General features: G+C 43.7%; 2 protein-coding genes across 8 annotated transcripts in view; one reads left to right on the top strand and one right to left on the bottom strand.

Annotated features, from left to right (window-relative positions):
* Positions 1–27,592, bottom strand: part of PRIMPOL (primase and DNA directed polymerase) — a 585,691-nt gene that overhangs the window by 470,560 nt on the left and 87,539 nt on the right. For 3 of the 6 annotated variants that reach the window (XM_085641906.1, XM_085641908.1, XM_085641904.1), the window contains exon 1: positions 11,490–11,574. The exons of 2 other annotated variants lie outside the window; for them this stretch is intronic. The gene's annotated coding sequence lies outside the window, so the exon portion shown is untranslated. Of the gene's footprint in view, positions 1–11,489; positions 11,584–27,592 lie in introns of those variants that run through there. One more of the 6 variants, XM_085641902.1, reaches the window with a different exon arrangement.
* Positions 11,809–27,592, top strand: part of CASP3 (caspase 3) — a 231,225-nt gene continuing 215,441 nt past the window's right edge. The window contains exon 1 of one of the 2 annotated variants that reach the window (XM_085641909.1): positions 11,809–12,057. The gene's annotated coding sequence lies outside the window, so the exon portion shown is untranslated. The other variant, XM_085641911.1, reaches the window with a different exon arrangement.

The following is a 27,592-nucleotide window of genomic DNA, read 5'->3' as shown; positions in this document are numbered from 1 at the left end:
ACAAGTAGACAGACAACGAAACACTCTTATGAATGGTATGTATCCTCTTCTGGCCGAGGGTTTGCCTAAGGCCACCTTGGAGGTACCAAAAGATCTGCCACCTCCGTTACTCCCGATTAAAGTACATCCCAAGACCGCAAAAGACATTTTCCTTTCTTCCTATTTAGACGATGCAGCCCCCGAATATGCTAATGGTGCGCAGCCACGCACACCACCCGTTAACAACGCTCAACCCCAAAATCAGCTGCACCCACCTCCGCAGCAACAAACTCCTACTCAAGTTCTAACCATTCCATCTGTTTCTGCAGTCCTTCCTGCACCCACACTCTCTACCCTACACCCAACAAATCCTTTTGGACTTGGCACCTCAGGAGGTGCGACAGGAGGTTTTTCCACGCCACCGCCAACAACTAGATTGACTTATAGGGATTTAGCATACCAACGTACACCCCAAAGAGCTAATGACAATATATTAAATGAGCCTCTTTCCGATTGTAGATATGATCCAGTGCCAGGAAAACACGACAGAATGTTGCTATCTTCAGTACGTTTACGACGAGCTGCAAACTATTTAATGACGTTACCAGGAATGGTTGAACATCTAGACAAAATATATCGCTTTATCCAAACAGGGCAAGGTCCTGAAAGTATTGCCGAAGCCATGGAATACCAGAAAGTAGACATGCAAAAATTATTGTTACGCTTTTTCATAAACTGCTTGATCAGAAACAGAGATAGGCCTGAGGTAGATTCTGAGGAAATGCAAGTACTTACCAAATGGGGTCAGAATATAACAGACGGGAGACATGATAAACAGAAGTGTATAGAAGTCATGTGCCGAAGAATCAGAAAAGAAGTAGAACGAATACATGAAAGAAGAGTAGAAGCAGATAAAACTGAATCAGAGGAAGAGGAGGAGGAACAGTCAGAAATGAACGCAGGACAATTAGAATTACCAGCTAGACCAACGATAGCTTATGTAGGAAAAGGAAGATCTTTTAATAAAACAATACGTCCGATACATCCAGAATGTAACAGAATTTTTCAAACAGTTATCTCAAATCCAAGGACCCCTGAACACTTATTCCAGGCTACTGATAAATTACTTCGAGAACGAAGGGGGTACCATGTGCTCGATTCTATGGATGAACAAGAATTAGCTAGGTCAGCAGTACAATGGGCTGACAGCTCTGAAAAATACAGTGATGATGCGCTAGCACACACGTTTCTGAATCTCGCCCCAGACGAACAACGTTTAGCTAGTATATACATGATACAACATCTCCTTATATTATATAAAGGCCAACACTCTGATCCTGGTCCCTTACCTGATATATTGATAGAACTACTCATGAATAAATGGAGAGGTCTAGGTACCGATCTAATTAAAGCAATTCTAGAATACAGACATAGATATAGTGCCTTTTTGTGTCCAGAACATGATCCAGCTCCTTCAATGGAGAGAAAAACGTATTACATAGACAGACAGAATCCCTTACGCGAAGTACACCCAGTTAAAAATGATGACAATACGTTTAGACGCGTGTTTGTGTACACGCCCATAACTAAAATAGAACTATTGGAAATGAAAAAATTAGTGCCCAGCCATGACAAAGATCCAGCAGGTTTTCACCGTGAACTAAAGGACATGTTACTCATGGGTGATTATACCTATCCTGACATTATGAAAATATTGAAAGTATTATTGCCTGCCGGTATTTATGAGAAACTCAAAGAAAAAGAATGGGAGGTGGGAGACCAAAAGATTGATTGGACCGCATTAGAAACTGAAGAAAATAACCGAACTGCAGGCGTAGGGCTTGGGGACAAAACAAAAGCATTGCCAGGATTATTAGTACAAGTATTGCCACGTTTATTAACTACGAAAAAGGAAGATTGGGGAGCAATCTCAGCTTGTAAACAGAAACCCGATGAAGACACTAGTGATTTTTATTCCCGATTTGAAAAATGTTTTGGTATTAATAGCGGCCTGAAAGCAAATAGCGAGTCATATCCACATCTTTTTGTAACAAAACTAGTCGAGAATTCCCTGCCGCAGGTTAAAAACAGAGTATTGAAAGTTGAGAGCACTTGGCAAGCTAACACTCCTTCACAAATGTTACAAATGTTACAGTACCACCAGAATAGAATTAGAGAAGAACAAGAACACGAACAAAGACGTATGAAAGACACGAAAATGAAAATGCTCGTCGCTCAGTCAGTTCCAGCTGACGGTCATAAAAAGGGTGCGACACAGTCCAGTAATTCAGCGGTTCCCGTTAAAGGGACATGCAACTATTGTAAACAGCCAGGTCATTATATAAACGATTGTGCAGTTCTGAAACATAATATCTCTACGGGTAAAACCAAGGAGAGACCACGTCCGCCTAGACAGGATCAGATCCAACAACAAGCACCTCAACATGTACAGCCTATGCAAGCTGCACCACAGACCGTAGCGGTACCACAGCCACAGCCTATTGCCGCAACACAAAACACGACACAACAGATGTACCAGTATGCACAAAATGACTATCCAGAATATCAGCGCTACACATGAAATAGCCTAGAGAGGGAAGTTGGCTTACCCCTTATTGAGGTTCCTATAGATCAAGAGGGTCCCTATGTACAGAGTCAAGTATTAGGGAAAGACAGAAAGTTTCTACTTGATACAGGGGCAAGCAGAACAACTATAAGTCACGATGAAGTCCCAGGGGCACCCCTCTCAGGCTCACAAAATATTTCCCTTGGTTTTTCAGGAAAGCCTACTATTAACGAAGTATCGCAACCACTTGCATTTACAGTCGGTCCATTGACACGGACTACAGATCTATTGCTTACGAAATCATGTCCAGAAAACTTGTTAGGTATAAAAACATTGAAAGCTCTAGGAGCTATAATATGTTGTTCTCCGGACGGAGTACGACTATTTTTGCGTGACTTTAAAGGTCACTACGTGTCTAGAGACATGGATCACCGGTTACAGAATCTACCTGCACATTTATGGGCACAAGGCCCGACTGATGTAGGTTGTATGCACATTACACCATATTGAGTTACACTCAAAACAGGAGTGGTACTACCACGAATGCGACAATACAAACTACCGCCAGATGCTGTAGTGGCTTTACTGCAAATCATTGACGAGCTCATTGCACAAGGAGTGGTTGTAGAAACGGACTCCAATGTATGTAATTCCCCGATTATTCCAATTCTTAAACGAACTGATCCAAAAGCACCCCCAGTATATCGATTAGTTATTGATCTGCGCGAATTGAATAAATGCATTGTACCACAATATCCCGTGGTCCCAGATATCTCTTCATTACTGACAGCTATTGATTCAGAGGCAACGTTCTTTACTGTAATTGACCTCAAGAACGCCTTCTTTAGCGTCCCAATTGATCCGGAAAGCCAATATTTGTTCGGATTCAGTTTAAATGGACGAAGTTTTAAATTCGCACGCGCGCCTCAAGGATTTACAGAAAGTCCTAGCATCTACAGCCAAGCACTGAAAAGACAACTTGACAGTATCCACATGCCCATTGACACTGCACTGCTTCAGTATGTCGATGATCTGCTGATCACTGCCCGAAGCGAACCCGAATGTGAAAAAGCATCACTGACGGTTTTACATTTCCTAGCCGACAAGGGGCACAAGGTGTCCCCTTCAAAGCTGCAATTCTGTGCCCAGCAAGTTGTGTACCTAGGGCACTTGCTGTCCAAATGGGGGAAGACAGCTCACACCTGACCGCATCCAGTTAATTGTAAACATGCCACCACCCAAGACACAAAAGGAGGTACGGGCCTTCATAGGCCTCACTTCGTACTGCAGGCAGTGGATTCCCCAATATGCATTTTTAGCAAAACCACTCATTCAGTTGACAACACAGGAGGCAGCGACATCGACTGTCCTCCCTTGGACTCCAGAACATACACAAGCTTTTGAAGACTTAAAGAAAGCTTTATGCCAAGCACCTGATTTAGCGACACCATGTTACAGTAAGCCTTTTACACTCTTTGTTACAGAACGTGAAGGTACTGCCTTGTCAGTACTCACTCAGGAACAAGCAGGATCACACAAGCCATGTGCTTACTTTTCTAGCACATTAGATCCCGTAGCTCAAGCTCTTCCTGCGTGTCTGAAATCAGTTGCAGCGACAGCTTTAGCGATCAGACAAAGCGATTCCATAGTGTTAGGACATCAATTGACGGTACAAGTACCACACGCAGTAGAGGTTCTCTTGAACCGGACACAAACACAACACTTGACTATAGCACGACTGACAGGTTACGAACTCACATTATTTCAGCCACACATAGAAATCAGACGTTGTAGTACATTAAATCCTGCCACACTTTTGCCATTAAGTGGAACAGACCCACTGGCACATGATTGTATTGAAGTCATTACTATTACGACGAAACCCAGACAAGACTTGACAGATGTCCCATTACCAGACCCAGACCTGACACTTTATGTAGATGGTTCATGTATGAGAACAAGTACAGGAAAGTTAGTGGCCGCTTATGCAGTCACGACAGACACCGAAGTCATTGAAACAAATTGTATTGACACATTATCAGCTCAAGCAGCAGAGCTTATTGCTCTGACACAAGCCTGTATTCAAGCCAAGAATAGAAAAGTTAACATATACACAGATTCACGTTATGCTTTCGGAGTTGTACACGACTTCGGAGTCCTTTGGCGAGAGAGAGGTTATTTGACTTCTCACGGTGCCAACATTCAACACGGTCCCCTCATTCAAGCCCTGTTAGATGCAATACATCTACCTACTTCAATATCTATCATGAAGTGTAAAGCTCATACAAAAGTCACCGATATTATTTCCCAGTGTAACGACCTAGCAGACCGAACAGCTAAGCAAACAGCACAGAATCAGACTCATGCAACTGACTTGACAAAGACAATAGTTCCGACGCCGACACACTGCATGACAGTTAAGGATCCCGCCATTGATGTAATTGACATACAAACACATGCTACACCAGAGGAAATAAAGAAATGGACTGAATTAGGAGGGATCCAAACAGATCAGGGATGGATGACGAAGGGAAAATCTATATGGTTTCTCCCCGACTCAATGGTTCAAGTTATCATTAACACAATACATAGTCCAGCACATCTAGGAGAAAAAGCTATGTTAGACAGTATTCAACACATTTGGTTCAACAAACACTTACGAGCTGCAGCCAAACAGAAAGTCCGAACTTGTATGATTTGTTGTCAGTTCAATCCAGGTAAAGGCGTACCTGTAGAGCAGGGTGGATTTCAACCTCCAGATCATCCTTTTGAAGTCCTCCAGATGGATTATATCCAGATGGAACGATGTCGAGGATTCAAATATGTCCTCGTAGTTGTATGCGCTCTTTCCCGTTGGACAGAGGCGTATCCCGTCTCAGATTACACTGCCCCGACTACTGCCAAACAATTAGTTTGTGAATTCTTCCCACGGTATGGTTTGCCCCGTATCGTGTACTCAGATAATGGCCAGCCGTTCTCATCCGAGCTAATGAAACACATTTCACTCTTGTTAGGCTATCAATGGAAATTCCACTGTGTCCGACATCCCGAGGCAGCAGGTCTCGTGGAACGTCATAATCAGACCCTGAAAATACGACTTTCTAAAATCTGTAGAGAGAAAGGTGTCGACTGGATAGTAGCATTACCGGTTGCACTATTTTACATGAGAATGGTAGCACATTCTCGCACAGGGCTATCCCCGTACGAGGTGGTCTTCGGTAGGCCACCAAATATGTGGGGGACGCCTATACCTCGTAAAATAACTGATGTTGATTGTAATATGCTGACAGATTACCTTGCTTCCTTGATGTCTGCACTACAATCTTGCCGTTCACAGGTAGCTGCAGCCTTTCCCGACAACACCGAGGTAAAGCCCCATGAAGTGGTTCCTGGAGATCTAGTTTTCATCAGAAACTTCGACAGGAGGAGCCCGTTGGAGCCTCGCTGGCAACAACCAAAGCTGGTTCTTCTAACGACGAGGACAGCAGTGAAGGTCGAGGGTCGCAAGGGTTGGTTACACTCGAGTCATATCAAGAAATTTCATGGACTACCATCCGATCTGAACTCTCAGCCCTGCCCCCTTCCAGAGACTGATTCAAAACTCCCCCTGGTTGAAAAGACCGAATCACAGGAATACAAACTGAAGCTAAGGTCTAGCAAGTCAGACAATTCGATTGTTTAAGTCCTCTCCAAGGTGAATCGGTTGAATTAAGTCTTTGACATGTATCCTCTAGACCGAATGAGAGAGAGAAATAGACAGAAACAGCTCAAGAAACATGCATACTGTAAATCACTTCATAGTCACTGTATAGTGACATTGTTGATTATGTTTTTTCTAAGTCTTTTTATTATTGCTGCAAGTATACTGTTGCACATGTACTATCCTATTTTCAAGCGTGCTTACAATGTTACAGCCGAACATTCTTTTAGTGAACTACCTCCACATGAGTTGTCCTATAGATTTGCGCTGCGCAACAACACATTCATTAGTATGTTACATCATTCCCATCAGATCAGCAATGCTACAAATTGTTGGATATGTGGCCGACTCCCTCCCGATCAGAAGTACAAAGGAGTTCTGCCTCTCTTTCCGTACCCATTTACACACAATGGTTCCTGTGGAGCATGGTTTAGTTTGATTAACTCTTTAGATTCAAACACTGTAGTTTACCAGAGCAACTGGGTATGGGGAAACCTGAACTTAGTTTTGCTTAAAGCCTGTTATCCTAACAAGGAGGGACTTCCCAAAAGAACAGGAACTGACCTAGAAAATGAAGTATATGGATTAGGTAATTTCACACTTAACCTCATGATTCTGAATGTTGAATCTGAAGCTACACTAGTCTTGCCTGCTATGTCCGTATTACCAGTCAAAGGTGAATTATGTGTAAGAAAGAATGGTTCAGTACACCTGGGTCATAGTAAATGTACTACTGTGATCGAATTCAGTGATAAAGGCAAGTCTACATTTAGAGCTTCCCGTCACTCCTACTTCATCTGTGGTCACACCGCATATATACGCCTACCTTTAGATTGGGATGGTACCTGTTACATTGCATTCCTTCTGCCACCTGTTTTCCTAGCCCCTCCTGATTATCATAGAAATACCAATCTAGTACACCATAGACCCCAGAGAGATATCCCGATTGTTGACTACACCGAAACAGCATGGGAACAATATACAGACTTCAATAAAGGTCTCTTTACTTACATAGGTGTTGTCTCAAACAGTAAACTGATACGTAGACTAACCAGAACTCTTGAAGCAGTAGTGAATGAAACTACCTCTGCCCTAGGCAACTTAACAGAGGAGCAGTCTGCGACACGGATTGTTGTTCTCCAAAATCGTCTTGTCCTTGACGTCATCCTAGCAGATAGGGGCGGAGCTTGTAGGGTCATCGGATCAAGTTGCTGTGTTTTCATCCCAGAAAACGCGCCATCCGTATATAAAGCCATAACTCGTCTTCACAAGATTGCAAACCAGATACATCAGAATGCAGGCACCTGGACATGGTCCGGTTGGTTCTGGAGCGTGTTGTCAGCCTGGGGATGGAAAGTCCTATCCTTCCTAGGTATTGGCCTTCTCGTAGTATTCAGTTGCTGCCTATGTCTACAATGTGGACCAGCGATTTGCGGCCTGTGTGCCACATCGTGTATTCCACGTTCAAGTTTTCATTCAAGATCCCGGAAGAAGAAAGAAGAGCAAATGATGTTACATGAACAGATTGATGGATTCCTGAAGATCGATATTTCATGAGGGTCTGTAGGGGACAAGGAGGGAATGAGGAAATATGAATTTTTATGGTCAATTGTGTCCCCTATCTAGACCCCAACGGCTCCATGTACATGCTACAAGTACATGTATGTTCCCTCCACTTCAAGCTATGAAGACGCAAATACAATTGTGTCCAACGTTAATATGTCCTCTTTCATTTCTGCCATGAATGGGCCAGATATTCCGTTCCTAAGTATGCCTTGCCACCGTCTTTATATGGTATACTTTTCACGTTTTCCAGCTCTGGCCAGGTAGGCCCTGAATTCTGCCATCGAGCTTTTTCCTGTTTCTGCCTCTGAATGCTCCAGCCTGGACCTGCATCTGTATCCATGAACTTTGTCTTACTTCCTGCGCGGCTAACGGTGCCTAGCCCGGCCTGTTGCTTGCCAAAACTGTATTCAGCCTTCAAGTTATCTGTTCCGCTCCTCAAGAAATGCATTCCTGTCTAGTGGCTTAGGTAAACATCCCTCCAGCTGCAGAGCAAAGGGCCCGGCCTTACTGCCTCCGTGCAAGTAATTCATGACTTTCGTTACCATGGTAGGCCCATGCCCCCTCGCATCTCATGTAGACACTTAGATGCTTGTACACGCACTAGCAGTCAGTATAGAATAGACTCTGTCCGAAAAGACCTTTCCTTCTAGATAAAATAGTTCCTTAAACACAAGATATTAGATATGATTTGAGACTAGGTTGTCCTGACACCCCAGACTTCTGTCTCCTCATGTAGGGCTAAATGTCAAGTTCCCTTCACCCTCTAGTTACACGTCAATCACACGTCATGCAGCTGCGCGCGCATCTCTGCCATATACTTTTGCTGACTTTGCAGGATTCTCTTATGGATCCACCCACTTGTGTCATCATCATAAATGACGTTTTTAGTATACGCCTCTATGCACGCCTATTGTAACGCCTTTTTTATTACGTATGTGTATTCTTATCAGCTGTTACGCCTCCTGCATCTGTCTTTACTGTAATGCATTACTATATATACTATAACCTGTCAATAATGTATTGCGGATCCCTTCCTGAACCTTCGTGGTGACGGAACTCGATTGCCTGGTTCGAATCATCATCATCATTCCTTTGTAAGGAATAAATTCCCTATTATACCCTCGAATACCACGGATTCTGCCTCTTATTTTTACTGAGTTATTCGTATTGTATTTTACCGCATAAATTAAGTCTAGGTAATTTAAATTTACCACACTTGCACGCCTCTTGGGTTAGTCTGTCGGCTTTAACAACTTTAATATTTTTTCTTACATGTTTATGCTAGTCGATTATTCAAACCTGTTTTCTTGTAAGGCGCTATATAGCCCCCGGGCCTTATCAGTTATCAGTGTGATGGAGTGGGTAGTACAAAATTTTGTATACCCCCCCCCGTATTTTGCATGAATATACTAATTAAATAATCTATTAATTATAATATTACTAAAAGAGTTTGCATGTTTATTAATCAACATTATTAATATTCGAATTACACGTGGGATTTGCATTTTGCATGGCTAAATAACCTTTATGACTAAAATCCGTACGCATACTAACAGTAGTATATGTAGTAAATAGAATACTGTATGATAAATGTTGCTTTTGTACTGTTTTGTAATGTTGCCCAAGAAGAGGACCAAAAGGGTGAATATAATTGCTTTAAATGTCGCCATATGCTAGATAAATACAAGCACCTAGAGGGATTAGTAAGGGGTTAACATTAGATTCATTATTTCTATGCATTAATTACTCTTTTGTGTTTGTTTTGCTTAAGTTGGTATTTGGGCCTAAATCCAAAATGGCCACTAACGCTACACGACGAAGTGGCCACTGTCCCATGAGGTGCGGAGTGAACTGCGCAGAAGCGACAAAAGTCTTCCAGACCTCGTCGTGATCTGTGCTCACCATGTACTCAAGCAAGGACTCAGTGGGAAGACCGCCGAGACCCAAGAACAATCGACTTTACAATAAACCGGAACAAACTGACTTTTTACTGACTTATGACCTCACCCCTCGAACTGTACTGAAAGACCAAAACTTACATCGGACGATCTCAACCAGCCAATCACGACTGTTCTAAAATATAAAATGTATCATCTTTGCTTCATTCTATTATAAAAATACGTAGTAGAATAGAGAGGGTATCTGCTTCGTACGGTGTTTTTCCTGAATCTTAGAAGGACCGGATGCCGCCCGATCATCTGATGACTGCGAACTTTTCCTAAATCACGGGCAATGATAGCTGCTTGCACGTATCTGGTCCTATACTGATCCCTGGGACTGTAGCGTGCTGAGCAAAGAACTTTGAGATTTGGCCTGCTTTCGGACGATTGACTGCAAATTTGATTATGTAGAGCCAATGAATTAGAGGACTCCAAATAGACAGATTAGGTAAATATGACGTTCTGCGCTTTACTAAAAATTTGATAAACTTTGCAGTGCTTCGATAAGACAAATACAAATTTAATCATTATGAAATTTAGATTAACAAATTCTGATTAACGAGAATTCATGAGTTGCGAGTTTCATTTAAAGGATAGATTCTGAAGTCTTAAATGTGTTTTCGCTGGTCCTAAATCACCATCAACCAATTCAACTAATTTGGTCCATTGACGGAAGTGGGAGGAGCGCCTTGATGTTTAGGATTAAGGATCTGTAGGTGAGAGAACGTTAATGTATATTTTGTAAATTACTTTTTCCTTCCCTATAGGTTATAAGGTGTTCCCCTCACATGTCCAGCGCTTCAACCATTCATTCCTCCTGTGTGTACAGACCGGTGTGGAAGTAAAAGTATGAGTGTTGGTGTTATGGTCCCCACCAATGACTGCATGTGTTAATGAGTTAGTGTGATGTTGGGTCTGTGAGGAAGGGAGGATACCAGTTCGGGTTGTTTTCCCGTTGCTAGGGTTTTAGCGCTGCATCAAGTGCAATATAACACCGCAAATAAACAGGATAGGAAAATACACCTGGTCTTGGTGCAGTAATTTCCCAGAATGTAAAGTTCTATATGTTAACAGAACCTAAGCCAAAAATCCAGCACAGAATTAGAAATTATGTGAAGAAAGTTCACAACCCAAAAGCAGTAAAGTTGACCGAGATCAGGGTACATTGAAACAGGTTATTCCAATACCAGGCAGGCGCGCAACACCCATTGGGCTCACCAGGCTTCAGCCCCCTCCCCCCCCCTCATGTGCCTTGGGGGCTGGCGTTCGTTTAATTGCAGCCGCACCCGAGTACTTCACAGGTCTTTAAAAGACCATTTATTCGTTAATGAGGCTTTTGTTGTGTTTTCACCCCTTCTTACAGCCACTCTGCCTATGGCTGGAAGACTTCGCCACCGCCCCCGAAATTTGGCTCTAGTTGCCCGCCTGAAACCTGGTGTCAGTATTTCACGTAGTACTCCTGTGTTCTCTGTCCAGTCTCATACGTTTCATTGTCATATTTCGGATTTTACAGACAGTACTAACAAGACGAGATGCAAGTAGAAGTTAGAAATGTTTTGGCTTCTCATACCCAACTTGGGAAAAACCCGTGATGTTTCCACACGAACAGTTTTGGATCATTTGATGTCGGTATCAATATCACGTTGAATCATTATTTATATAGGAGCCCAGATCAAAATACAGCAATTACAAATAAATTCACACATCACAAAACTTTGCTGATCTGCCTTTAACTTACTATTATTTCTTCCACGTTATAGTGACAAAGATGAGTCTTTGCGTCTCAAGGTGCCCATAACCAATCAAGTAAGCTAAACCATATTTTATTTGTGATGGAAAAGAGTGATTGTCCTGGATTGGCTGGCGGACCTCTTGTCAGTGGATTGGCTAGAGAAGTTCTAGTCAACCATTCATTTGCTGTAGGGACTTGGAGACAGCACAGCGGTTTTCAATTGGTCGGGAATTCGTTTATTGTCTCTGTGATGTTTCAAACTTTGCACGTGCTACAACCTAAAAAAAAAAAAACATTGCATTTTGATTATTCCACGCCTTCATTCAGTGACAGTTCCTTGTCTCTTCACTGGGTGATTTGGCCTGTCCCGTTCAGTCAGTCGTACGTAGCCGCGTACCAGAGGCACCTAAAAACACACCGGTAGCTCTTGTGAGATAGTTGCTAATTAGTAGACTTTTCTCCTCGGGTGAAAGCAGCTAAACCACCCAGGCAGAATTCGCGTCACTTACGAGGCTCCGCCTGTAGGCCGGCCTCCCGGGGTGTGCTGCGCTATCCGTCCCTCCCTTTACTGCTGGTAAGCGCTGTGTCACTTGTTTGTGCAGGAGTCGGGCACATCTATCTTGACTGCTTTTGTCCGGCTGGCCCTATCGCCCATTCTTACACCTCACCTCTGGCTGGTGTGTCTGCGTGGTGCGGTGAGTGACCCTGGCTTTGAACGCTTGTGATTGTAACCCGTACAAAGTGCAAGGCAGAAGCGCTTGCATAGATATTAACTGCCGTCGTTCTGTAATCGTCTATTGTACTGCTTTAGACCTGAAGGTAAAGGTATGCTTTCGTTTTCGAATTGCGGTTTTTTGGGTAATATGGACTGTCATTTTCTCAGTCTCGAGCAAAGTACTTTCAGTCCTAGAATTATTTATTTATTTAATCTGTATGGTATTTGTGCTGCGCCCTCGTAAGAAGACTACAGTTCTCTTGGTACACGGGATAAGGTTAGCGTTGTGACTATGAATTCTATTCTAAATTCTACAATAATGAGATAAAGTGTTATAAATCTTTTAGTATGTGTTTTTTTTAGCTCACAAGTAAATCCATCAGTTTTAGTCATTAGAATCTTATTAATAAGCAATTAATTAATACATTTCAATGAAAAGCATTAAGCACGTTCCCTAAAGGAAAATAATCCCTATCATAGGAATCGGGAGAGAATGGTGTCGGTCACAACCCATAGATTCCCAGTTCGAGAGAGAGAGATATGAAAGCATTGGCATATAAAGCAGTTCAATAATAAAAAATCAATCAAGGCAGAACTTTCCATAAAGTGAGTATCAAGAAACTCAGTAGAGTCTCAGAGCAATGGGGAATAAGGCAGGGTAGAAATGGTCTGGAAAGTGGCTTAAGCTACTCTAGGGACACACACTATTATAGACCACGTATTCTAAAGCTTTGCAACATGTTGCTTTTTCTCCAGTCAGCCAATCCTCTTTCAGTGCTCTCCTGGGAACAGGATCACTCCTCACAGGAATACAATAGTCCACAGACAGCAGTGTTAACTTTGAAACTGTATTGTACCGTTTCTAAGTTAATTTGGGTCTTTTTCTCATTCTTGGCTACTTTCCCACCTATTCTCTAACTTTCTAAATATCAAATCATTCAGATTGTTGACAATGGTTTATGTAGAAATCGAAACATCTGTATTAACGAAAAAACATTTAGCGTAAAAATCATCCATTGGAAGAGCACAAGTCAGTTAAAAAGGTGAAGATCTCCTTTTAAAATGCTGCATCTCTGTATGAACTTTTTCATTTCCTCACTAAATGACAAAAACTAATTATGAGTTAAGTGTTTGTGTAAGTAGAAATATTTTGCAGAGTTTTTAGATGAAAAATGTATACAACTAATATTATGAAAAAACATGTTCATGGAGAGGTCAAGAACTAAACATTTTAGGTGTGTCTCAGCATTTCTTGTCAAGTCAGTTGTATTTTGCCTTTCTCCCAGAGATCAGTGGTGAAATTGTATTTCAAACACTAATAGATCCGTAACACATCAAGCGGTCACTGTGACCACCCGCCCCATCGTTTTTTTTTTTAGTCTAATGGACCTACATTCTAATAAAGGTCTCGGTTTTACAGGAGATTTTCAAAGGTAACTGATGCTGTTTCATAGAATGCCACAACGCACTTGATCGTTATTTCTACTCTGCAGCAGATACGTTATTTGCTCAACAGAACACCAAGCACCTGAAGTGAAATGATGGGTTCACAGATATAACAATTTTTTGTGCCTCATCACAAAGCAGTGCCTTGGCTATATCGTATCAACATGGTAATGGATGCAATGCTTGAATTAATCTCAGCCACTGGCAATCGCTCGGGCCGCATCCCATCCATCTTTATTCACCCACCATGCCACCTCAGTTTGGACCGAGCCATATGAAAGTCAGCCTTGTTGATCCTCTTGGGACCCGTCCAATCTGAACTGCCAAGCCAGGTTCTCCCTGAACCAGAATAAAAGCATCCTAGGACTGGTTTCACCCTGATAAGGGCTCATCAGCCAGGTATATCTAGATTGCAGTGATACATGCTGTTTGAGGAGCCAATAATGAGTAAACCACATATAAACCGCTTCAATTCTGAGCTGTTTCTTAAAACATAATGAGGTAGTGTTCCATGTTTCTCCATGACCTGTACCCCCTCCTTTTGTGCATGCACTAACCCTTGCCGCATTGTCAGTGACTGGAGGGAGTAGGGGGTGATGAAGCACGAATAAACTGCCCGCAGTACGGACGCCACATCCTTCTGCGTGCACTTGGTACCAGAGAGCGGCACTTTTTAAAACACTAGAGCGTAATTGTGAGGTGCAGTGCCTCATCACTCCCCAGAAACTGAAAACCCGTGCAGAGTTCCTGTCAGGGCCCAATGGATATCCATGAAGTAGCAGCCCCCAATTGCTCCCTGCATCATCTTTGCCACATACCCTCCTACACCCTGGCTCGTGAGCTCATGTTTGTAAACCTTTGAGCATTCTGATCAGACAGCTGTGTAGACAGCTTTTGCATTGATGTGGAAAAAATACATTGTCCATGCATATCTTTTTAGAATTAAAAGCCCAAGTGATGGGACTTCCACAAATGCAAGAAAGTTGATAAGCATACCAGTTTACAAAAAAACAAGTGTCCTTCTTCTGTATGTTTTTTTTACTATTTAGATTTTTTTAATTCTCACCCAGAAGCACCACAAGTTAATATTGCCCCCCTGTTCCCATAACATTAACAATTTGTTTAGCCTTTTTCTGCTATAAAGGCGCATTACTTGAGGTAAGTACAAAGTCCAGCTGTGAGCTGTGCCAAATTTTGCAGCGTCAAGTGAGGAACTGGCTGTTAAACCATGTTGGGTTTATCTAGTTTGCTCACTCATAAAATCTATTTTTATGAACACTTTTTGTAAGTTTGCATCTGGCAGTAAGTACTGCATGCCTTCTTTTGTGATTTAAAAAATAAATCTAGTTTAGTGGTGTGTTGTGAGCTATCACCAAATCGTAGAAATCACTTACTGCACATTTTCACTATTATTGCACCAACAAAATAAATTAAAAAACATTTTTTGTCCGAGTTCTAATTATATCTGAAGATGTTGGTTAGGTCTTGCCAACAATATTACTGCACTCAGACTTTGTTGCCAAATTCCATGTTTGACTTGACATTCCCCATTTCAAAAATAGGGCATGTGTTTAATGATATGTGGCTGCAGCTTGAGTGTCTTTCAATTTTTGTTTTTGGAATTCAATGTATGCTGCGGGGTCCTTGAGTGAAATGTGATTGATTTGATACAAAGGGTCAAAACTGTGGAGCTCCCCCTCTTAAATAAAGAGAGCTCCTTGTTGTGATATAATGAGTATTCTTTAATCTGTACTCTGATTAATCATTGCCTCATAAACTGCAGGTGGCACAGAATGCACTTGCCAGAGTGATCCTTGATAATCCGTGGCGCCAATCGGCTACTGCTGGGCTGTGTGATCTACATTGGTTCCCCGTCATAAAACGCATTATGTTTAAAGCCATTTGTACAAGGCCCTTTATCTCCCTAACCCTGCTGGGATTAAAGAGATGTTTGATCGGTACACTCCAGCAAGAAACCTTCGCTCGGCACACCGCAATTTGGTCTCTATGCCTAGGACCCGAAAGAAGAACTGGGGAGGCAGAGCCTTCTCGTTGGTCACAGGCAACCTCTGGAACTCTCTTCTGCAGAATCTTGCAGCGATCGCAGAGCTGTTGCCTTTTAGAAAGACACTTAAAACCTGGCTTTAACTATATAGGCAGCCCCCCCCAAAAACATATTTAATATGGTGGGTGGATAGACACTGTGATTGAAAGCACACAGTGTTTGTTTAAATACCCCTCACACACCAAAAGGGCCCTTGGTGTCATGCTTCATCATGGGGTTCTTCCCGTCCCGCTGCGGAACGGGGCGTGCTACGACCTAAGACTATGCGGGAGCACTGATCTTCACTACTATGTGTGGTGTAGGAGTTTGTGAGAGGAAGGGTCAGGGGTGAGTGAAAAAGTGTATTAAAAAGCACCTGGCTCCTGTGGACAAGTAACTTTAATATTCCTTGGAGCTGGTCCTAATAAAAAGTGAGTCGGAGGTATCCTGCGTCAATGAGTGGACCCTCCTGTGTAAGTCAACATGTTTCGAAGCTCAGAGGCTTCTTCATCAGGACAAAAACAGATCCCTTCTGTTCTCACTACACTATCGAAACAATGTCGGTAGAGTGAAACTATGGTGATATGTATAAAAATACTGTTATTAAGTGAAGAAGCAAGGAATCATGCACAAGATGCAATACTCAGTTGGTATTCTATATGTCAATTTAGTTTGTTTGTAGACACTGCTCCATGAGCCTCAGAACAGGTGGGAAGGGTGTCTACATTCACATTCTGTATGCGGAGAGAAAGGGGGTAGTGAGAATCACGATGGAGGCGCTGTGGAGGCCACCTGTTCCTTAGAAGCGGCTATGCCGTACTTTTTGATTACAGGACACTGCCTCGCTCAAGCAACGCCTCCCTGCGGCTCCGTGGAATATTGAGTCCCCAGGACGGTGTCCTTAAATAGTGCCTCTGATTATCGCGGTTGTCGCCCAAAAAACGTGCATTTGGCGTTGTGCTGGCTGTAATATTCGCCCCGGAAGTAGATCAATAGGAAGACAACTTCCTGTGTTGGTATTACGATCCTAATGCTAGAATGCCAACTCGTTGTGTTCCCACTAAGTGGTCCCCAACTTAAATCTGCCCCGCTGTACTGTAAATACTTTATACTAATGAAGATTAAAGAAACAAACAAGAATGGAGTTGGTTCGCCAGTCGCTGTACAGAGCCACGTGGTGGCGTCAACCTGATGGTGATGTCGTATGTAGATGAAAAGTAGATGTTCTATAGTTTTATAGTGTGACCATGATCAGCCTAAAATTACCATATGGTTGAGGTAAAATCAAGAGGAATTAGAGCAGGGTTGCTCATAGTACGGCCCGCGGGCGGCCCGCCCGGCCTTCATTGGCGGCCCGCGGACCTTGTTCGATTACACTATGGCGCAGTTCCTTCCTTGGAGTAAACAGGGAAGATGGCCGCAGGAGCAAACGTTGTGAATACGCTTGAATACGTATTCACAACGTTTCCTCCTGCGGCCATCGTCTCTGCTTACTGCTTGCCTCTGATTGGCCTGCCTGCCTCTGACGTCACACACGGACCCGGGCGCATAATCGAAGGTAACTTGCTCTTTCGGAGTTACATCTTTCATTTATGGCTTTTAGATTTCTTTAGTGAAATTGTATGAAAGAAAGCATTGTTTGCCACCACTGTCTTAAAATGATCTTGTAGCAGGAAAACCTGCAACACTTCTGCGGCTCCTCCCAAGTTGGTACACCATGACAATACTGAAATATTTCCAGAGTGTGCTTTTAGAACTGCGCTTTTAATGGACTGTGTTGTTCAGATTGCTGTCCAATCGCTGCAGTGATAGCTTTTGAACGGACCTTACTAGTTGTAGTCTGTTCCATTTTTAACCGAAACTTCAAATCTATAAACGTGTGAACTTGAATTGATCTTTGAGGGTGAAGTGTTGTATCGCGAACAGCGCGGCTGATTCAAGAGTGCTCTTTAGAAGTAGACCTAAGCATCAAAGACATTGTGAATAAGAGGCCATGACAGACCCAGAGTGACCGAAAATAGTAAAAGCAGTGCACTCGCGTTCAGTTTTTTGTGATTCCAATGAAGTGTTCTTCTTGGGAAAAATCAACCAAATGAACTAGGACTGCTCAGAAAATGAACGCTAAGAGCATGCATTCTTCCCACTCACTAATTTAAGTTAGCCCGTGAATACCCCCATCCGGTACTGCGGATTGTCCAAAGCTCTGCTTTGTGTATTAGCCGTTTTGATACACGCTATGCATGCGCCGATACCTCTGCATTCTTGTAATCCACGACTGCTGGGTCTAGGCTCACCCCACACATCTGGCGCTGCTCCCTAGCTTTCAGAATGTTTCCTTCGATTTCTCTCTGTTCCATCACGCTGAGTCGTCCTAGGCCACGTGTGCCACTATACAAAATGTTTAATAAATTGACAGAAGGCATAAATTGCGCATATATATATATATGTATATTCACTTAAAAAACCATAGGTTTCACACATGTTTTAGTTAGGTGGATATTTCACTCGTAAAAAACCAATGAAATTCCCCCGTTATAGTTACTTCAGATAACTATAACTCATGCGCCCGCAATCCTCTGCTCATGATGTCACATATTACATCACTCATAACATGGTCAGTGGCATCACTCATGACCTCATCCTTGTGATAGAGTGGCGGTCGCGCGAGTTATAGTTATCTGAACTAACTATAACGGGGGAATTTCATTGGTTTTTTACGAGTGAAATATCCACCTAACTATAACATGTGTGAAACCTATGGTATTTTAAGTGAATTTGTACGGTTTTTTAAATGCTAAGTTATGTATGTATTATAATTTTTTTTATATATTTATTTTACAATAAACTACGTAGTAAATGTTTTTTTTTTTTTTTTTTTGGTTTTGGGCTTTTCAGCACCCCCGCGATTTAAAAAAAAATAAAAATTAAAAAAAATGTTCTGCCTTCGGGGTCCTTCAGGGACCCCCTGACAAAGGCTAGGGGGGTCAGGATCTCTACCCTGCCCCCTTTTCACGTTCGCCACCTTCCTTTTTCACTCTCGCACTGAAAACAAACAAAATGGCGGCCGACACTTCCTGATTTCGACCGATTCGAACGTTGACTAACCTGTAACCACCAATCAGAATTACGCTCGCGCACGTTAGGGTGCTTGCACGGTGCGCGCACGGTACACGCTTATAGATATTTATATGCTTTTAAATGCTATTTTCTCAGGAACTACTGAATAGATTGACACCAGACCTGCAAAAGGCACTTCCCTGACCTGAGGACTACCTCTCTGCCAAATTTCAAGTAATTCTGTTCAGCCGTTCGGGCTGTACCTTCGACTAAAGGTCCCATGGGAATTTGCATGGGGAAAATGCGTTTTGGGACCCCCTTTTTTTTCTCAGCCCCCACTTGACGAATCGCCCCGAGACTTTCAGGGTAGGAGCTGAGCGGAGCGCCCCATTAGTTTTGAAAATTTCGCGAGGATTCGTCAACCGGCGCCAAAGTTATTCAAAATAGAATTTTCAGATTTCCTATGAAAACACGGTCCTAACTATAATTATCTACTGGCGACCGCCAGTAGATAATATATTTTCTACTCCCCCCAATTCTGCCCCCCCCCCCCTTTCACCCTGAGAACCTTCACAAAAAGTTTTTTTTATTTTTACTCTAGCTCCGCCCCCACTGACTCCACCCCTACCAGTGCGGCCACTAACCACACTGTAATTTTGGCCCCCGACAGAAAGTTTGTGAGTACCCCTGCATTAGAGAGACTTTTCAAGTCTGCTGGACAAACTACGGACCAATGCGAAAAAGTCCAGGGTGTTATCAAAAGGCAATGACTATGCGGCGTTGCAGTCTCAGAGCAACATGCTCGATGGGGGTCTTGGTAAATGTTAACCCCTGGGCTCAGGATAGTTGGGCCCCAGGGAATGTCCTCATTTAGACCTATTATGTTGGTGCCCAGATGGAACACCCATCGTTGCTCTTTTTCTAATAGGCCGTTTTCACTATAGAGTTGTTCTATGATGGTCCATTGTAGATCTTCTACGCTATGAGCCAAGGTAAGGTAGTGTGTAGCCATTTTAGTAGTGCTCTTTTTGCAGAGAACATTGCTTTTATGTTCTCCAATACGAGTCTTCACTGATCTGGATGTCATCCCTATATACTCCAAACCACACGGGCATGTGATCCTGTACACTCCGTTTTTACTGTTGCAGTTGGTGAATCTTCTTTGTTCCCACTACGTGCCGTTTCTGAATTTGATGTGTCTACTTCTTTTACTGAGGTGACATGTACTAAAATTGCCACAACGGTGATGGCCCTTGTCCAGAGGGAGGAGAGGGTTCGAAATATTCATAGGTGGTGCTGTGTGCGGTCTAGTATAGACAAGCAAATCTTTCAGACTCATTCCCCTTTTAAGCGAAAACATCGGTTTTGGTAAATTGAGGTTCCCACAATTCAAAACTCTCCAATGCTTGTTCACTGTCTTGGATACCTGGTTTGAGTGGGTGTTGAAAGTAGTGACGCAGATATGTCTCGCCTCATGTTCTCTTGGCATCTTGTCTTCCAGAAGTACATCTCTGCTGTTATTTCTTGCCCTTTTCCGTCCTTTGTTCATAAACCCTTCCGGGTAGTTTCGTCTCTGTAATTAGTTTTTTAAATCAGAGGCTTGTTTCTTGAAATCGCTTAGTTCTGTGCAGTTCCTCCTAAGCCGGAGAAACTGTCCGTAAGTGAGGTTATCCTGAGATGTCGGGGATGGAAGCTATTGTATGGTAACTGACAGTTCTTCGCAGTGGTTTTGAAATGTGTGGTCGTTTTCAGAGTACCACAATCCGGATAGATGTTTAGATCCAAAAAGACCAAGTTACTGTTTGAAGTTGTGTGGGTGAATTTGAGATAGGCATTTTGTCGATTGAGCCAGACCATTAAGGCTTTGGTGGATTGGACACCAGTACGTTGTCAATATAACGTTTCCATGTTATGATGTTGTTGAAGAACCCCCTTTCTCTCTGCATACAGAATGTGAATGTAGACACCCTTCCCACCTGTTCTGAGGCTCATGGAGCAGTGTCTCCAAACAAACTAATTAACATATAGAATACCTACTGGGTATTGTATCTTGTGCATGATTGCTTGCTTCTTCACTTAATAATAGTATTTTTATACATATCACCATAGTTTCACTCTACCGACATTGTTTTGATAGTGCAGTGAGAACAGAAGGGATCCGTTTTTGTCCCTATGAATAAGCCTCTGAGCTTTAAAACATGTTGACTTACACTGGAGGGTCCGCTCATTGACGCAGGATACCTCCAACTCACCATTTATTATGACTAGCTCCAAGGAATATTAAAGTTACTAGTCCACAGGAGCCAGGTGCTTTTTAAAACAGTTTTTCACTCACCCCTGACCCTTCCTCTCACAAACTCCTACACCACTCATAGTGCTGAAGATCAGTGCTCCAGTGTAGTCGTAGGTCGTAGCACGCCCCGTCCCGCAGCGGGACGGGAAGACCCCCATGATGAAGCATGACGCCAAGGGCCCTTTTGGTGTGTGAGGGGTATTTAAACAAAGACTGTGCTTTCAACCATTGTAGGAAACACACTTTAACCTATAAACATTTCTAAAGAAACCCATTTATTGGTGGATCCTTGTGTTTTGAATAGATTTCTAGAGGAGGATGTAAACACCTCCAGTGCCCTTTGTGGACACTACCTCTTCACTCGCCCCTCTTGTTTTTTGTAGGGTCTATAGACACGCCTCAATTGTGGATTTTCAGCTACAACGCCTTGATTCCTTCGTGTAATTGTTGCGCTTTATAAAAATTAAATCATGATTTGCTTTCTGACAAGCAACTGTAGATCTAAATCACAGATGAGGCTGAATTAAAGCATAGGCCCAGGACTGACTCTTAACATGTTCTGCGATTACTGTAGGACAGCTGTCTTGCCCCTAAATGCTTCCTAAACAGAGATCTTTCAGCTTGGGTCTAGTGCGCCCACTCATCTGCCCTTCCATAATGGCTTCTTCGTCTCCTCCATGCAAGGTGCACGTGCCACCTGGGTGTCATTTGCCATCATCTCTCCTCCCACACCCTCCACATTAACAATGTAGCCAAATTGTCATTCTTTCACGTGCGTGCACCTTTTTTGATCTCTTACTATTCATGCTATTCCAGATTGTCTTAATTATCGCATTTGCATACCGTAATGCTGTCTACAGAGGGCTCCGTGCCCGGGCACTCATCCCTCACTAAGTGTGCAGAACTATGCGTCCCATCTTCGGTTAGTGCTGCAGTGGCCCACTCGCACCACCCTAGAGCTTCTCTCATTCCTCTGGCTATGACTCTAGTTCCGAGTCTAGCACAGAACCTTATGTTGTACACAAAATATGGCATGGCTTTGCTTCATATGTTCTATGACACTGCTTGGTGTAAATACATTTGAACGTCAGGTCATCACTATTGAAATTCTTCAGCCACAGTGTGTGCTGTGGAAAATAAATAGAAGAATCTACCTCATTTGTGCCATACTTTCCACTTCTCGTACCCTGTATATTTACTTTTTCATGCGTTAGTGCTCCAATGCAGCAGAAAGGCAGTGGAAGATTTATAAACAATGTTCTATGCACTGAATTGTTTTGCTTTTGGTTACTTGGCTTTCTTTTTTATTATTTTGCATATTTTTGCTGTTATGATTTCTACTCTTAGATTTGTATGAAAAAGATGAGAGCGCGCTCAGTATGCATTTTTACAACACTTTTTTTTTTTTTGTATGTTAATGTGTTTCCCACAAAATTGTATTAGCTCTTCAGCATACTGAAGAGTACAGCTACCTTGGTGTTCTCATGTAAGAACCTTTCAATCAGTCCCTCTTGGAAGTAATCAGAAACAGTTGGCTGTAGCATTAGAGGTCATCAGTATAAACCAGCCTTGTTCTCCATTGTAGAACGCACTTTATCACTCCTCTTCTATAGTCAGTACATCGCATGGGATACTCAGGCTGTAATATTCCATCCTCCCCGCCCCCTTTTTAGGTCGAGCCTTGTGCCAGCGCGCAAGCGCTGCTCTGGGGTTGATCTGGGGAAGTTGAGTACGAGAGAGAGAAGCCACGCCCACTCCCCCACCCCCATCTTTTTCATTAGCTTGTGTCTTTGTCCTTTACTAAATGCTGCCTTCCATTGGTTTATAGGTCTGTTAGTCCCTCCCTATGACAGCCATGTCGTCATTTGTATCTTTACATGGCTACTGGCCCCTTTACTTCTAGTACTATTTTCTGCCATGCCTTCTCGCCATCCACCCAGCACTCCCGTTGTTCGTGCCCCCTGCCCGGCCGCCCGCTCGCGTAAATGCGAGTCCTATTGCATTGCAAATGCTTGTTTTCAAAGACGTCCTTGGGCCGCTCCAACGCGCAAACGCCACTTTCAGCGTCCATGCAGCGCCCCCTTCCTGTGAGCCCTTCATCTCTGGGTGGTGTGGATGTGCCTCTTGGGCAGGACAGTATCACTTTACCACTGCCAGGGTACGTATCCTCGCTAGGTATCCAGTTCACCTCCATTAATTACAGAGAAAAGGGGGCCAATCAGTGTTCGGTATTTTCAAAATTAGAACAGCGACTCCTGCTTCTTATCCTGTTCACGTCAGGAGCAAGTCATGATGGCACTTTAATCTGATGCTATCCAACTCCGCCTTGAATGGCACCCACCTCTCCCTCGGACTAGTAGTGAACACTTTTTAGCCCCAGAGGAAACGATTTTACTGGAAGACTGCTGATGAGCCCCGCCTGCCCACACGCGGAAGAAGATCGACTGTAAAACCTGTCTAGCTGGCTGCGCAGCTTGTTAATTTCCATGTAACCGAGTAAGGTGGTGTCATGTTTAACGCAGGCACGTTTTCACTGCTTGTGGGCAACAAACTTGACGGGCGGGTCCTGTTCAATTTTGCTTAATGTTTTTTCTCGATTCCCATATTTTTGTGCATAAATCAGAGATGTTTTAAGACCGTGGCAAATTGGGCTCTGGCCCAGGGGACCAGCCTTTCCTCTGGTCCCCTGAAAGAGCCTTCTCTGTTCTGCAGAGTCTTGCCCTAATGACCCTGAATAATTCTTAAACATATTGTTTTAAATACCTTTTTACTTTTAATTTATTTTTAATGCGGGTGTTGTGTCAGTCTGTTACAGACATTTTGCATAGAAATGTGTTTGTTTCATGCAACATCCATGAAAACACGTTTCTTTTAGATCAAAATGGGACCTCACATATGAGAAATGAGAGGGTGTGACAGAGGTTATTTGCAGTAATATTAGTGAGCTGCTGCTGTTACAATATTAAAAACACATGCCACTACCTCTGAATATTAGATGTAAACACATTACGAATTTTGACATGCCTGTGCAGTCAGTGACCTTGCATAAAAGAGCTGAAATTGGATCATAAGTTCAAAGCTGTTCTGAACAGGGGCCCCCAAAATATGTTTGGCCCACCGCCCTCAAAATCCTTAAGATGTCTCTGGCATAAATGGAATCCGTCAGCTATAAAAGTTGAATGAATGTAGAAGCTTTTAACTGGCTGCTTTGAGGGATGATACGTCTTTGAGAGCTTCCGTTATGCAGAATGTTGGCTGATGTAAGTTGCCTCTTGAAAGCACTTTTCTCCCAGTCTGTAGTCCATTAAAGTGCAGCTACGTTGGAAGTGGACATTTAATAACACGTTAGCTTAATTATATTTATTTATTTAGTTCTCATTTTTATATAGTGTGAATAAGCCCCCCAAAGGTTAGCCGGGCACTTTACATAGGACCAGAGTGACTCTCAAGAGCTGAGCAAGATTAAAGAAAAACAAGTGGGTGTTATTTTTCCTACTATAACATGACTGCAAGGTTATCGATCTAATTGAGGTGAGGGCGAACACCGCATGACATGGCCTCTTAGTGAAAGAGAGGCCAACTCCAAACCCAAACTTTCTGTCAGAACCCCTGTCAGAATGCCACAGGGCAAGCAGAAGTTACTGGACCCAACGGGGCTGGGGGTTGATGCCTTTTTACTGCTGATGTCCGGGGTCTGGTGTACTATTGGCTCTGAGACAGTAGGGCAAATAGTACCCCTTCAGCTCTTGACTCACAGTGCTAGTGCACCTGTCCAAACCTTGGGTGGGAGTGGAGTAGGTTTAGCAACCCCAATAAATGAATGTCCAGCCAAATATTTGCTATTATGAAAAAGGTGGTATTTCTCTACGAACACAAAGTGAAATGCAGCACTAAAAAAATAATATTCACAGGCCAGCACTCTAAGCTTTGCTCTGATGTGGTATCTTCACCTTTGTGATGCATTCTCCTCTTAGTGTTATGTTGCCTGCTGCTCAGCCAGAGTGACTGTATGTAATTAGAATGTTGGTGTGTGCATGGTTTGAGTGAGTGTCCGTTGAATGCGTGGGCTGAGCAGTGAGGATGCTGCTCCCCTTGGGGCTTCCTTCATACCTACTTTACCTGTAACTTGAGACATGAATAAACCTGATCCTGTTATCACCTTACTACTGGCTACCCTGCATCTTCATTTCCCACACCTGCAAGATCCTGAGCCCCTAACCCCACTACACTACCCCTTACTAACTGTGTTTATTCCCCATTCATATGACGCAACATTCATGCTGGGCCCCTCTAGTAAGTACGAGTCAAAAGTTCCACGATGGCTGTCAAAGAACTACAGCATGGTAGCGCTATAGTCAAAGCAAGTTCTCGTCGATCAGTTTTACCCTCTCCCGCTGGTCTTGCAGTACGGAAGGCCTAGGAGTGGACCTGAATCCATCCAGCAGTTTGACTTTGCAGTTTAGTTGAGCTGTTGCTGGGCGTTAGACTTGTTGCAGGCAAGGTGGCTGGATATCCATGTCGCTTCTCTGGTTGAACAGTAAGTTGTCTTGATCCTGGTTGTAGGTCTTGGACAGTTTCTGGCCTCTGATGGCAAAGTAGATTTTCTAGTGACAAGGCTCACAACCCACTATGCTTAAGTCTAACACACTGGCGACAGCGCTCTCTCTTGTCCACTGCCCCCACCTAGCATAGGGGGGTCGAGAGTAGCGGCACACAGGGCTACCGATCACCTTGTGTGCCGCTATTTGCGACCCCCTTATGCCAGTGATGCACCGACACAATGGCTCTTAATAGCAGGGTGGCACCACCTGCACACTGGGTTGCTGACTTGAGCGACAGACGGCCCTATCAGTATGGCGTTAGTCAATGAATCTCACACTTCTCTTAAGGGATCCACTCCGCAGAATCCCCACTGGACCTCGCTCTCTCCAGGCACTCCACTCCTTTTCACATGGGTTCTCTCTTCTCGGCAGGCAAACAGATTCTGGTGCTTCAGGGCAAGTGGTTTTGATTTTTCTGGGTGATGCCCCTTCACCCAGCAGGGAAACTAGCTGACCTTGGTCTCCTGTGCTTTTCATAAGAGGCAGAATTGGTGCAGAGCTCCACGCTGATATACAGCCACAGTTCGACTAGTTGACTATTTGGAGAATCTAGCTTCTCTTTTTTTAATCCGTTTCCAGAGACAGATGTGATTTAGTGTTTCAGTCTATAAAATGCGTTCGGTTGGTATTGCCTCCATTGATTTGCCTACTCCTCTGTCCAGGAAGCAGTTTGTCACATCAAAAGCTACTCCAACCTCGATAGCCCCACAACATAGGCCATGGGAGTGACTCTAGGGTCACACCTGGATGTCGACCTTGCTGTTAATAAGCCTAACCAAATGTTACCAAGGCCCCAGCCCTGCTTTTTATGACTCTCTGTTTTACAGTGTTTCCCTTATCAGTCTCATCATATGACCAGTTTCCCAGGCCCCATTGACTAGCAACCTTTCCAGAATCAAACGGTCCTTTTACAGTGCAGAGGAGAGCTTGGCTTTTCTTTCCTCCAGTGTGTATCCCACCCAGCTCTTAGGAATGCAGGCAATACACACATTTGTCTGGGATGGCTCCTCTATCGCTAGACGCCTTCCTAAGGCCCTTGGTTTCCAACCGGGAACCCACATACCTGCAAGTACTGTACTGCACAAGCTCCCATACATTACATCACACAAACATGCCCACTACACTGTGCTACATGCATGATGTAGGCCAAGGACAAGTTGTATACACGGTGGCAGAACTCGTATGAGTGGGCTGGTAGGCTCCACTCCAGTGACACCGTTAAAAAGGCCTGTTCACTCTACTGATTACTATTATAAAAAATTGTATTCTGCCACCACCATGCTCTTACTACTTAATTCTTGGTCAGGACAGTAGCCCTTATCCCTACAAGGTTAACACTTTATGCGTCCTACCTGGATCATGGTGCACACGCATGATCCGTGTTCGCCCATGACCATAAATCAGTGTTGAGGATACAGACATCGTTGCAGCTGGGGTATTGAGGACAGAGGTACACGTCCGTAACCATGCAGAGGGTTTTTCTATCCTAACACTCTCACAACAGGATCGGATTCTACAACTGGCGGACCGCTCCCAGTGGCTCCTCAGTCTGGTTGGTCAGTGCTGTGTTTTCCTCCCACATGTCCATGTGTTGGCAGCAGACCGATCTGGAAGGTGGTCTCCAGCCCTGCAGCTGCCAGCCAATGAGGTGCACCTCGATGTCTGTTCTGCCTCCTCCTCCTGGACATGTCTTCACCGGTGCTAGCTCCAGACTTCTGCTTCATGCTGTGCACCCTGTCCTCGGGACTTGCTGCCTGAGTTCTCTACCGCCTCTCATGGTTCATTCAGTCAACGTAGGTTGAAAGAGGCCACCAGGTCATGTGCCACACACTGCACCACAGACAAAAGCAGTGACCAGGAACCCATCTCCACACTCCCCCCCCCCCCCCCCCCACCCCTCCCGCACAGGAAACTCCCACACCAATGTAGGCAGTGTGTGAGCTCCATGGTGCC

This window comes from Triturus cristatus, chromosome 2_2 (assembly GCF_964204655.1).
Source record: "Triturus cristatus chromosome 2_2, aTriCri1.1, whole genome shotgun sequence".
NCBI lineage: Eukaryota > Metazoa > Chordata > Amphibia > Caudata > Salamandridae > Triturus > Triturus cristatus.
The sequence above is the reverse complement of the archived record's forward strand: the minus strand, read 5'-3'. Positions and strand labels throughout refer to the sequence as shown.